General features: G+C 37.9%; 1 protein-coding gene and 1 non-coding gene across 2 annotated transcripts in view; both read right to left on the bottom strand.

The window, feature by feature from the left end:
- Nucleotides 1–12500, bottom strand: part of LOC123502035 — a 198258-nt gene that overhangs the window by 110528 nt on the left and 75230 nt on the right. The gene's annotated exons all lie outside the window — the stretch shown is intronic.
- Trnah-gug lies at nt 1611–1688 on the bottom strand. Its single transcript is given in 2 exon segments — nt 1611–1647; nt 1652–1688. It is a non-coding gene; the product is annotated as a tRNA-His (tRNA).

Raw genomic sequence — 12500 nt, 5'->3', positions numbered from 1 at the left:
GTATTACACGTATTTGAGTTTCCCCTGCCTGGATATACTGGCCACTCTCTCGACCAAGGTAATGTGGGAGGCAGGAAAGAGATTTTACTACAACAGGTCTTACGGTCGTGTTCAGAAACGTCTTTCCTTCTCACCACGATCATTTTCTAACGCCAAAGAGACAACTAGCGGGTTTTTCAAGACAGTTTCCCCTTTTAATAAACCAGAAATCTTACTAATCCATAACCAGAACCATAAAAACACCCTTAAAAACACGAGTATCTTCTACTGGAGTTTTGGAAAGCATTGATGGTGAGAGAGCAAAACGTGACAATTTTCAAAGTCACAAAGACAACTAGCGGGGTTTTGAAGACAATTTTTCCTTTTAATAAACCAGAAATATTGGCATCTATAACCAGAACCATAAAAATACCCTTGAAAACATTAGTATCTTCAACTGGAGCCTTTGGAAAGCAGTGATGGTAGAGAGCAAAGCGTTTCAGAATACTGGCGTTGGGTCTGAGTTAAAAAGAGTGACTGTAGCTGGATCTAGTGGTGTTCCTCAGGGTTTTGCTTTGATCCTGTGTCGTTTGAGTGGTGTGGCGTGTGAAATGTCGGTGTTTTTGCTTGTGTTTCGTGTTTTTAGTAGATTGTCTGTGTTGGTCTGCGTGGTAGAGGATAAGTTTACGTCTTATTCTCTTTTTATGTTCTTGAAGATTAGTAGCACAAATTGAGCTGTATTATTTTTATCCTTTCTTTTCCTTCTCCGGAAGTTTGAGTAGAGAAGATAAACTTTAGAATATAAGTTTTTTTTTTAGGATTTGATGATCTTAGAAATAGTAACACAGCAACGGAACTGTTCTTTTATTCCTTCCTGTTTCATTCGACCAAAATTTGCATGTGGAAGGTTTAAGAGAAGTTTCAGTTTCATCATTTTTATTGTTCAGCTGAGTGCTCTGAAATTCTAGTTTGCATACAGAAGTTATGTTTGTAATTGTCTTTTTTTTTATAACCTTTCTCTGAAGTTTAATGATATTTTGATAATGTACTGTTACTATAAACCCTTTTTCTTTCGTTTGCCAAAAGTTTACTTGCAGGAAAGATATGAAAGAATGAAGCTGAAGTTTTGACACATATCCTCAATTGAATGTTCCTGAAATTTAGACAGTGAAATGGAAAAATATTATTCACACAGTTTTGTGATTGAAAAATAAATGAACCAAGATATTTCAGAACTTGGTATTTATTGAGTTGTGCAGATTAATATCTCTCTCTCTCTCTCTCTCTCTCTCTCTCTCTCTCTCTCTGATTTGAATGTGAGCAGTTGTTTTATTTCTCTTTTTTTTTCCATAATCTTCTTGCAAGTTAGATTGAAGCTGGAATCCTCTTTCTCTGACGTGTGTGTGTGTGTGTTTCACTGTTTGATCTGCTGCAGTCTCTGACGAGGCAGCCAGACGTTACCCTACGGAACGAGCTCAGAGCTCATTATTTCCGATCTTCGGATAGGCCTGAGACCAGGCACACACCACACACCGGGACAACAAGGTCACAACTCCTCGATTTACATCCCGTACCTACTCACTGCTAGGTGAACAGGGGCTACACGTGAAAGGAGACACACCCAAATATCTCCACCCGGCCGGGGAATCGAACCCCGGTCCTCTGGCTTGTGACACAAGCCAGCGCTCTAACCACTGAGCTACCGGGTGTGTGTGTGTGTGTGTGTGATTATGATTATGATTATTAAGTCATTATAACGCATGTATTTATAAAGATTTATGTATGTATTTCACCCAGAAACCCTTGACACACACACACACACACACACACACACACACACACACACACACACACACACACACACACACACACACACACACACACACACACACACACACACACACACACCTGTACGTTACCTTCCCATTATGAGCGGCAGGTGACACAGGGAACTCAATTTACCTGCGGACAAAGAGAAAAATGAGGTGAGTGTTAAGGGGCTCGAGTTGGCAACACTTACACATTCAGCCAATCAGCGCGCGCCTCCAGGTAGGACTTGTGACGTCACAGAAGTATACACCAATCACATTGCATCTCCAGACAAGGCACGTGACCTCCAGCCAATCAGGAAGGTTTTTCAAGACTTGTGACGTCATTTGGTTCTTGTTTTGATGAGTTTTTGCATTTTTTTTTTTTTCGTTTTGAATTTCTTGTTCTTGCCGTATACTGATCTATTAGGTTATCATTCTATATTCTTTATTTTTTTCTTTCAGTATTTTGACTATATATATATTTTTGTTTTGTTTTGTTTCATTATTTTTTTTTCTGTTTTGTGAATATAATTTTTTTTTTTTGAGGGGTTGGGGAATTCAACGTAAATATTAAATAAGTTACAATACAGGTGTCTAAGTCTGACTCACTTTAAGTTACAAGGAGAGGTGCTTTGATTATCCACCTGCCTCACTTGACCACAATGACGGAGATAAGGAGGATCTCTGAAACAAGCTCTGACAAATTATCATCACAATTCTTTCATTTTAAGTCTCTTATTTTCTAACATTTGCCGATCGTTACTGACTTTGGGGACTAGAACGTAAATTGACTATTATTTTCTTCTTCTTCTTCTTCTTCTTATTATTATTATTATTATTATTATTATTATTATTATTATTATTATTATTATTATTATTATTATTACTACTACTACTACTACTACTACTACTACTACTACTACTACTACTACTACTACTACTACTACTACTACTACTATCATTTTGTCGTCTTTGGCCAGTGCCCGTCCTACATTAAAATCAGTCAATTAGAAAGTTTTTCCCTAAACACGACGTAACACTGCACCTAAAACCCTTGGTAGTCTGCTTATGAACCTGAAGGAAGGATGAAAGCTCGCTGATCTTTGCGTCGTTTGTCAAAACCTGAATTCGAACCGTGTCCAGCTGAGTCCCCTCCAGGCAAGCAGCCACACCACCGACACATGTGAAGCCATTAACCCCTTCATTACTGGGACACATTTTTGCCATGGGTTTTTATTGTGATTACATGAATTTATTTACTTAGGGAAGACTCTATGGAGGTCAAAAGATTAATGGCTGGAGTCTTCACTGTTCTAATCCCCACATAAATTTAAGAAGCTTTATAAAATCGTCAAATGGTAACCAAAATGAATATGAAAACGTGTCATGGTAGTGATGCCATTGAAAGTACACGATTGCTGCTATGAAAGGAAATAAACATTAGGAAGGTACACGTATGTTTCTTTCTTCTTGTAGATGACCACTGGCAACAACAAAAAGGAAATAGTAGCATTAAAGAACGAATTATAAGTATTTTGAAACCTCCATCCTGCATTACTAATTCAGAACCGTTAGATAGAGGAAACACACCACCACATATATCACCTTTACCAACATCTCTCGCCGTACTCTTCAAGACTTACGTTACCCTTATCAACTATTGAAAACTAGAAAGACTGTACCCAAACGTAACCTAACCTAGCCATTTTATACAATTCACCAGCACCACCTTCACCAACATCTCTCACCGTACTCTTCAAAATTACTTTACCTTAATCAACTATTGAAAACTAGAAAGACCATCTAAACCTAACCTAACCAAGCCATTTATACAACTTTATCTTCATCATTGCTTGGAGTCAAAAGGTAACAAGAGGTACTGACTGTTTCGAAGCGGTACAAGAACTGAACACCCGCCAGGCCACCTCAGCCAGTCAGAGCGAGGAAGAGAGAACAGGTAGAAAGAGGGAGAAAGGGAGTGTTCAGTGGCGGTACATGAGCTGAGGGCAAGCCAGGCCAGCCACCCCAGCCAGTCACTCAGTCAGGCCGTCACCTCCCGCGTGCCTGTGTCTCGTTTTCTATTCGCTATCACGTGTGTTATTGAAGAGGAATTTTTTTTTAGAGGGGAAGCTTGTGTGTTTGAAGGTGCACCATCGCTCTCTCTCTCTCTCTCTCTCTCTCTCTCTCTCTCTCTCTCTCTCTCTCTCTCTCTCTCTCTCTCTCTCTCTCTCTCTCTCTCTCTCTCTCTCTCACGTTCTTCTTTTTCTGTGCGTGTGAATCCGTGAAATGTTTTAGTGATTTCTCGGAAGATCTACCCGCCTGAGTGAATTTGGAACTTATTTTACCTATTTTTGTAATCGAGGAAAGGAAGATCGATAGGAGGAATTGGGAAAGAAAAGTGAGAGGAAAGACTGAAGGAGAATATGGAACGAAAAAGAATAAAAGGAGAAAAAAATAAAATAAGAAAGAGAAGCGATAGAAGAGAGAGGGACAAAAAGAGAGGAAGTGAAATGTAAGGAAAGGAAATTAAATGGATGATGTAGAGAGAGAGAGAGAGAGAGAGAGAGAGAGAGAGAATATCGTTCGTCATGGAAATAAAATCAATCGCAAACATAAACAGTATTGATATGATGCCACGGTCGGTTCTATCTGTATTTCACCCTTGGAGTACAACGAACACACACACACACACACACACACACACACACACACACACACACACACACACACACACACACACACACACACACACACACACACACACACACACACACTTCTCTACCACATCCTTTCACTCCCCCACTTAAAACTAAATGAGCTTCTATAATTCTTCTTACCTCTTTCTTTCTGCCTAGTAATATTTCAAACGAGGTTTACGAGAGGAACGGGAAGAGACCGCGTGGAATCTAAGCCTTTGAGATCTACAGCTTCCTCTCGGCTTTAAGGTTTTTAAGTGTCTCTCCTGTAGTGAATAGTCATCAGATGTCCTTGTATCTTTTTTTTTTTTGTTTTGTTTAATATTGCATAGAGTTGATGGAAAAAGATTAATGGCCACAGTCTTCACTATTTTAATCCACCCATATGAGTTTGTAATGCCGTATAAAATCACCAAATAGTAAGCAGAATAAATATGGAAACTCGTCATGGTACTGAAGAGGTTAAGCAAAACTTCCTATCTGAGTTTATGTAGTTTTTGTGTCTAAATTTCAATATCGATTAGTGGCTTGGGAAAAAATATTTATACACTTTTTAGAGTGACTATGTATGTCCTGGATGGAAATATTTACTGCTTCTGAATATATTTCTTATTCTAATATGTGCTTTTAGAAATACATTTAGTAAGTTTCACTGCAACAACTTATGAACCACTGAGGAAATGCAGTAGGTCGAAACACTCTACATGCATTAAGGGAGGCGGTGGCATAGTGGATAAGGTGGTGAGCGTGGGATCGGGCAGACGTCCACGCGTAGGTTCGGATCCCACCACGTACAGCCTTAAAACACTTTGCTATATATCGAGTGGTTTAAAGTTACCTACATGTCACACCATGATACCCAAGTTCTATGTGGTTACATTCAAGATGAGCTTGGGCGGTGATATGGGCCCTAATATGGGTACCACTATAAATAAAATTGCCTGCGCCACTAATGGGCGGAAGCTTAACAGCGCTTCCCATACACTCTTCAAGTGTGCCTACAGGCGCTATAGGCCTTACCGTAAAAAAAAAAAAAATAAATTAGTAACATATTTTTATTTATATATTTTTTTTACGAATGATAAATGGACGCTTTTCCTAATGATTTATATCTCTCTATATTTACGACATGGCTATCACTTATGTCTACACAGCAGCTACATGTTGCTGTCCAGTTAACTTGTTTATAAAGAGAATGTAATATGTAACTTGTATATTGTGTAATGAAAATATATGTCAAATGAAATTAAAAGCAAATCAAATATACTAGGCGAGTTTTCACTGTTTGAACAATGAACTCTTAAATAGACTTTGATATGTCACTTAGCTGATAATCGATGTGCATGTTTTGATGTCCAGATTAAATGTATATATTTCCAGAACACACATTGCTTCTTAGACCTAAACAAGTGATTTTTTCCATAATAATTTGTACCTTCTCTTTTCCTTCAGGCGAGAGACGCAGCGGCAACATGTGAGTACCATTGCTAAACCCACCAACACCAACAGTATCAAACACACTACGTTATTTATCTGACGTCTCTTTGTGTTTTATTAGATACATTTTATTTTTCCTTTTTTTCAGCACATTATATACATTGTTAGAGGTACAAGTTGGCGGGGAGAAAGAAGGCTCGTGCTCTTTCCTGTTCTTTCACTCATGTTTTATTCTTTTTGTTATAGCGTGTACTTCAGTAGATAGTGTTTTTATAGATCAGTGTTCTTTTATCTCTTATCCTGTAGTTTCTCTCTCTCTCTCTCTCTCTCTCTCTCTCTCTCTCTCTCTCTCTCTCTCTCTCTCTCTCTCTCTCTCTCTCTCTCTCTTTCCCTTCATTTTTCTCCTCTTTCCCTTTCCTTCTATCCTCTTTACCTCTCCGTTACACCTATATCCCTTTTCTGTTTCCCCTCTCTTCTTCTCTTCCTTCTCTTCCTTCTCTCCCTCCTTTCCTTTATTCAGTTGACTCTTCTCTCTTCTCTTTTTCACCTTTTCTCTCTTGTCTCTTATTTAGTTTTCTTTCATCTTTATTATTGTATCATCCTTCTCTGTTTTTTTGTCGCCTTATTTTTTTTTTCTTCTCTTTCTTCGTATATCAGTTTTCGTTTTCATCGTCTTGCTATTCCGTGTTTCTTTTTCCATTCTTTGTCTTTCTTTCCTCGAAATTCGCCCTTTCCTTTACATCTCTTTTCTTTTCTTTCCTTCATTTTTCCTTCATCTTTCTTTCTTTCTTTCTTTGTATTATCATCCAAACTCTTGATTCTGTTTACTATTCTATGCATTGTCTCTTTTAGATTTTTCTCTCTCTTTTCTCTTTTTCCTCTCGAATTTCCCTCATTCCATTTAGACTGTTCTGTTACTCCTATCTATTCCTTCTCATTACCCGCTTTCCTTAACATCCTATCCTCACACTCTTTATTATTTTACTCCCTCCCATTTCTACCTTTCCGCCTCCTTTCTTTCTCTCTCTCCCTCTTCACATTTCCCCTTTCCCTATACTATTCCATTCCCTCCCTCCCTTGGACCTTTCTTCTCCCCTCAGTCCTTCCCCTCGTGTCACTCACCCACCCTCCATTGAAGCGAAATAGCCCATGAAATCTAAAAGCAACATGGCGGCTCAGATTTTAGTTAATGGTGGATTTACCGAACAGTGGAGGGAAATGTGAGGGTTATTTAGCTCTCCTATACCCTCCCGTTAATTTGTCGTGTGTTTGAAGTAATGGCAGTGAGGCTGGGAGGTGATGTTGTTGGTGGTGAAAGGATATGGTGGTCACATGGTTTGGTATTTGAGGGATTTTTAACGTTTCTATACCTGGCCATTTATGTGTCGTGTTAGTAGTGGGGGTCAGCTAGTGGTGGTGGTTGTGGTGGTCTTAATCTCTTCAGTATTGGGATGCATTTTTATGTTGAGTTTGGGTGTGATTAAACGTTGTTATTTACATTAGTGAGGGTCTATTAAGGTCAGAAGATTAATGGCTAGTCTTCACTATTTTAATCCCCCAACGTGAGTATCTAAAACTGTATAAAATCACCAAATAATAAGCAGAATAAAATATGAAAACGTGTCCTGGTACTGAAGGGATTAAGACGGGAAGGGATGGATAAGATAGTTACACGACTCGTGTGAAGGACGGATATTTTATGGAAGAGACAAAATTTGAGCCAGGGCAACAAAACGATAAAAACAAAAAGGCCCGCTTAGATGCCAGTCTCCGAGCAGGTCCAAAAGAGTTAGCCAAAAGGAGAAATATCTTGAATTTAACCTGCTTCTTAAACGAGCTCAGATCATTGGAAGATGGAAATACATAAGCGGGTACACTTGAGAGACTGTGGGGAGTGTTTTAGTATTCAGGCAGACTTGTGTAGAATCGTATGTGTTAGTTTAGGTGTGTCGTTTGAATGTTCTATTATTTTTGATGTGAAAGAACCTATAACTCTCTCTCTCTCTCTCTCTCTCTCTCTCTCTCTCTCTCTCTCTCTCTCTCTCTCTCTCTCTCTCTCTCTCTCTCTCTCTCTCTCTCTCTCTCTCTCTCTCTCTCTCTCTCTCTCTCTCTCTCTCTCTCTCTCTCATACGTAGATTCTCCAATGTTTTGTGGAAAGCATCAACTAAGAGAGTATGTGTTTATCAATATTGAGACAGACTCTTTTATGTTCGTAAAGTTGTGAGAATATTTTCGGTTTTCTTTTGTTTCATATATGAGAGAACACAACTCTGTCTCTTCCATTACAGATTGTCCGGTTATTTCTGTGAGGGATTGTGAAGGATTGAAAGAAAAGGGATGAGTTTATCAGTATTGAGACAGACTCGTGTATCCTGGGTTGGTTGTGTGATGTTTTCATATATGGAATGACGCAACACGCTCTCCTTTCTTAGATTATCTGATGATTGTGTGAAGGATTGGAGGAACGAGAGAAAGAGGGAAAGTATGAGTGTTGTATCGTGTTTTTGTAGTTTGTCATTTGTTTTTCTTTTTTTTCAGTAATTTTTAGTGAGAAGAATTGATACCTGCCAATTATTAATCTCTTCAATAGTGAGATACATTTTTACCTTGAGACTTGTGTACGATTAGACCATTTTATTGACATGAGGAATGGTCTATGGAGGTCAGAAGATTAATGGCCACAGTTTTCACTATTTTAATCCCTCCACATAAGTTTCTGAAGCTGTATGAAATCACCAAATAGAAAGAGGAATGAATATGAAAACGCCTCTTGGTACTGAAGGGATTAAGAAAAAAAGATAGTTAAATATTCTCATGTTAAATATAATGTGTCAACTGCCTGAAATATACGAAATTATACGTAGAGAAATATACAAAGAAATACACACCAGTTGAATTTCAAGTACAACAAAAATAAGCAGTGGAGGACATAACACTTTATTTAACCCTTTGAGTACCATGACGCGTTTCCATATTCATTTTGTTTACTATTTGGTGATTTTTTACAGCTTCAGAAACTTATGTGGGGAATGAAAATTAGTGAAGATTTCGGCCATTAAACTTCTGACCTCCATAGACCATTCTTAATGTCAATATATGGTCTAATCGTGCACATTTCTCAAGGTAAAAATGTGTCCCAGTATTGAAGGGGTTAACCTAATCTAACCTAACCAAACCTAATCAAACATTTAAACTTACATTAGCAGCTCAATTTTCCTGTTTTATGATAAATTTCAGTACCCATTGTCATGTATCCCTCTACACACACACACACACACACAAAGATAATCTAATAAAGGAGAAGAAACAGAAGGTAAAGGGGTCGATCGAGACAAGAAGACGTGTGCATTTCAGAATATGTTGAATCTTAATTGAGTAAAGAGGGAAGGTTGTGTGGGGAATTGACAGAACAGTAAGAGGACGCCCGTGACCGCCTCCAGTCCACCCCTGCTGTGAGTGAGGGGACGCAAAGGCTGGGAATGTTTTGGCTTAGTTTGATGGATGGCTAGATAGATAGATCGGTGTATAGAGACTGGCCGGTTAGTTGTTGGAATGTAGGTGTATAGATACATGGAGAGGTAGATACATAGATAGATGGGTAGATAGATACTTGAATGGAGCGAGAGCAGATATTTCAGTCAAGGGCGTCTCTCTCTCTCTCTCTCTCTCTCTCTCTCTCTCTCTCTCTCTCTCTCTCTCTCTCTCTCTCTCTCTCTCTCTCTCTCTCTCTGGGCTGATTGAATTTTATTGATATTGTTATTTTGGCAAGTAATGTCGTAATGTGCTTTAATTATTTAAGTAGGTAATTACTTTTCATTGTATTTTAACGTGTTATTTTCTGTTACTTTATATACTTTACTCGTTATACAATTAGTCAACTCTCAGATTCAGTCAGGTGATTAGATAGACAATTAGTGATGTAATTAGTTATGTTCCTCTTCTTATGCATGTTTTTTTTATCTATTTAATTTAATTTATTCATTAATTTATTGTATTGACTCATTCGTCCATTCATTATATTTGGACAAGTGGTGAATCTTCCAGGGAATCCTTTGAACGCGCAGTAAACGTAGTAAATGGAATTCCGTGTGGTTATTTTACTGGAGGCTTGAGTCTTGATGTTTTGTATTTAACGGACGTAAGTTATTCATGCTATAATGGAAGTTCACTCAAGGCTAAAGATATAACTATAGAGAAATTACGAAATACTTAAGACAGTTATTCCAGCCATTCCCTTACAGAGCAATAAGAAATAGATGAATACATTCTGTCCACCTGCTAATGCATGAGTGAACTAGTATTTTCAATTATTCAGTCTTCTTTCTGGTAAGGTCTGGAGATCCCTGGCTGCTTCTGTATTTCTTCCTTCCTTTGACTCTTTTGTTGAAGATTTCATTGCACTTTTCATCTAATTCTTGACGACTGTCTCGGGAGTGGCACCTCAGTGGGACTTTTCTTTTCTTTTTTGTTCAGTTTTTTTCCCGTGCCCGATGTTGCTTTTACATCAAAAGAAAATCAAATATAAAAGTTGTAAAAAATAGTAATAATAATCAAATTAAAAATAAATGCAAATAGATATAAAAAATAGATGGAAGTAATTATAAAAGTTTTAACAAAAAAAAAATGAAAATGTGTTTTGTTTCTCCATGTGAGTAGCAGTAATGTAGTCGCGTATGAACACAGGGACACACACCCTAGCACTGCGCCTCACCGATAGTCTCGCTCTCCGAATGGTTGAAGTGTTCCTGTCTTGCTTTAAAACGCGTAGCAAAATTCATGTATTTCCACCAAAACCATTATTAATTTTTACTGAAAGATTGTAGACGAATAATCCTGTATCTTATAATTACGTATGTATGTAGATATGGTAGAAAATAACCTCTAGTTTGCCTCACGTTCCAAAGTAATGCAGAAATACACAGACCAATGAACTGCTGCGAACATTGGACAATAGTTGATGTACTGAACTCCTCCGTCCGTAAGTGGCTAGACTACTGAAACAGACAGTGACAAAGTGCTGGGAATGTCTTAGTACTCCTCGCTCTGAGCTTCTACAGGAGGATAAAGATTACACATCAGAGAACACAAGTATGAGAGTAAACAAGAGTGAGAAGGACCTCCGCACCACAGTAAACAAGTAATGAGGATAAAGATTACACACCAGAGAACACAAGTATGAGAGTAAACAAGAGTGAGAAAGACCTCCGCACCACAGTAAACAAGAAATAGTGTAAACAAGGGTGAGGAAGGCCTACACTCCATAGGGAAGCAGTACGGAAGGTATCCTAGGGAAATAAATGCTGTGCTTGTAAAGAGATTAAACTTTGAAATATCGTGAATTAAGGTTATTAGCTTATTCGGTGCTGGTTAAGTTTTTCTCCCATTACCACATTAATTTTCGAGGCATTATTTTGCGTTGTAATATCTTAAACATAAGGTTCTGTAACGTAGAAAAGAAACAAATCGTTCCTTTTCTTTCCTGAGTCTAAGTGCAAATTATTTTTTCTCAAATGCCCTCAATATAGAAAAAGAAAAAAAAATGTGATACGACTTTGAACTATGTCATGAAGCTATATTGAAAGGATCGTAGTTAAAGTGACACCTATTTATCTAGTTTTGTAAGGATATCTATGGTTCTTGTGACAAATTAGCAATAAGGCTTCCTGCAGGGGCTCTCTCTGCTCAAATTTTACACACACACACACACACACACACACACACACACACACACACACACACACACACACACACACACACACACACACACACACACACACACACACACACACACACACACACACACACACACAGTAACTCTCTACCTACGTAGAAACAATAAGAGAGGACGGAATCTTCTACATGGGTCGTTGTGTTCATAATTGATATGCGTGGATTATAGAGAGCAGCAGACGCCGGGTGAGGTACAAAGGTGTGTTTCGCGCCAAGTCCATTACTCTTGCAGGAAAACTTAGATACATTAATGACGGGAATGTTCTGAAAGATAACATATGGACTTGTTATACTGATAAATGGATGGCTGTTAGGAATTTCCATGGAAGTTAAAGATGCATTGGGAAAGTTTTGAATATAGATGCTATTATTGGAGATTATGTAATATTTTGTCCATCCGTCTCTATGAGTTAATCAGTATTCTTAATCTTTAATATGCTTTTACTGATAAACTCTGGAACTTATTTTTTGCTTCTGCGTTTCTCTTATCTATGACTTTTCTTAAGATGCTTCTCATAAGTTTTCATAATTCCTTGTTACTTTTCTTTAGAGGCTAATACCTTCAGAGGAGCATTTTTCCAATATTTTTGCTGCTCTTAGCCATAAAAGTTTTTTATAAAGAAAGTAAACATAATATTTATGATAATACTGATGACCCAAGCCAGTACTAGATTCCCTTTACTTTAGAGGTCCATGATTGCATAAAGAGATGTTCATAATTGATAAGTCATAGATAAAGAGGGAAGCTGCATTCCTTCTTTTGTCTTAATGCTTGCTTAATTCATTCACCGCTTCCTATTATAACACAATATTCCTCCGTTTCTGTGATTTGTGATTTTTTTCAATA

Source organism: Portunus trituberculatus, chromosome 10 (genome assembly GCF_017591435.1).
Source record: "Portunus trituberculatus isolate SZX2019 chromosome 10, ASM1759143v1, whole genome shotgun sequence".
Taxonomy (NCBI): Eukaryota; Metazoa; Arthropoda; class Malacostraca; order Decapoda; family Portunidae; genus Portunus; species Portunus trituberculatus.
Note: the sequence above shows the minus strand (reverse complement) of the source record. Positions and strands in the feature narration are given on the sequence as shown.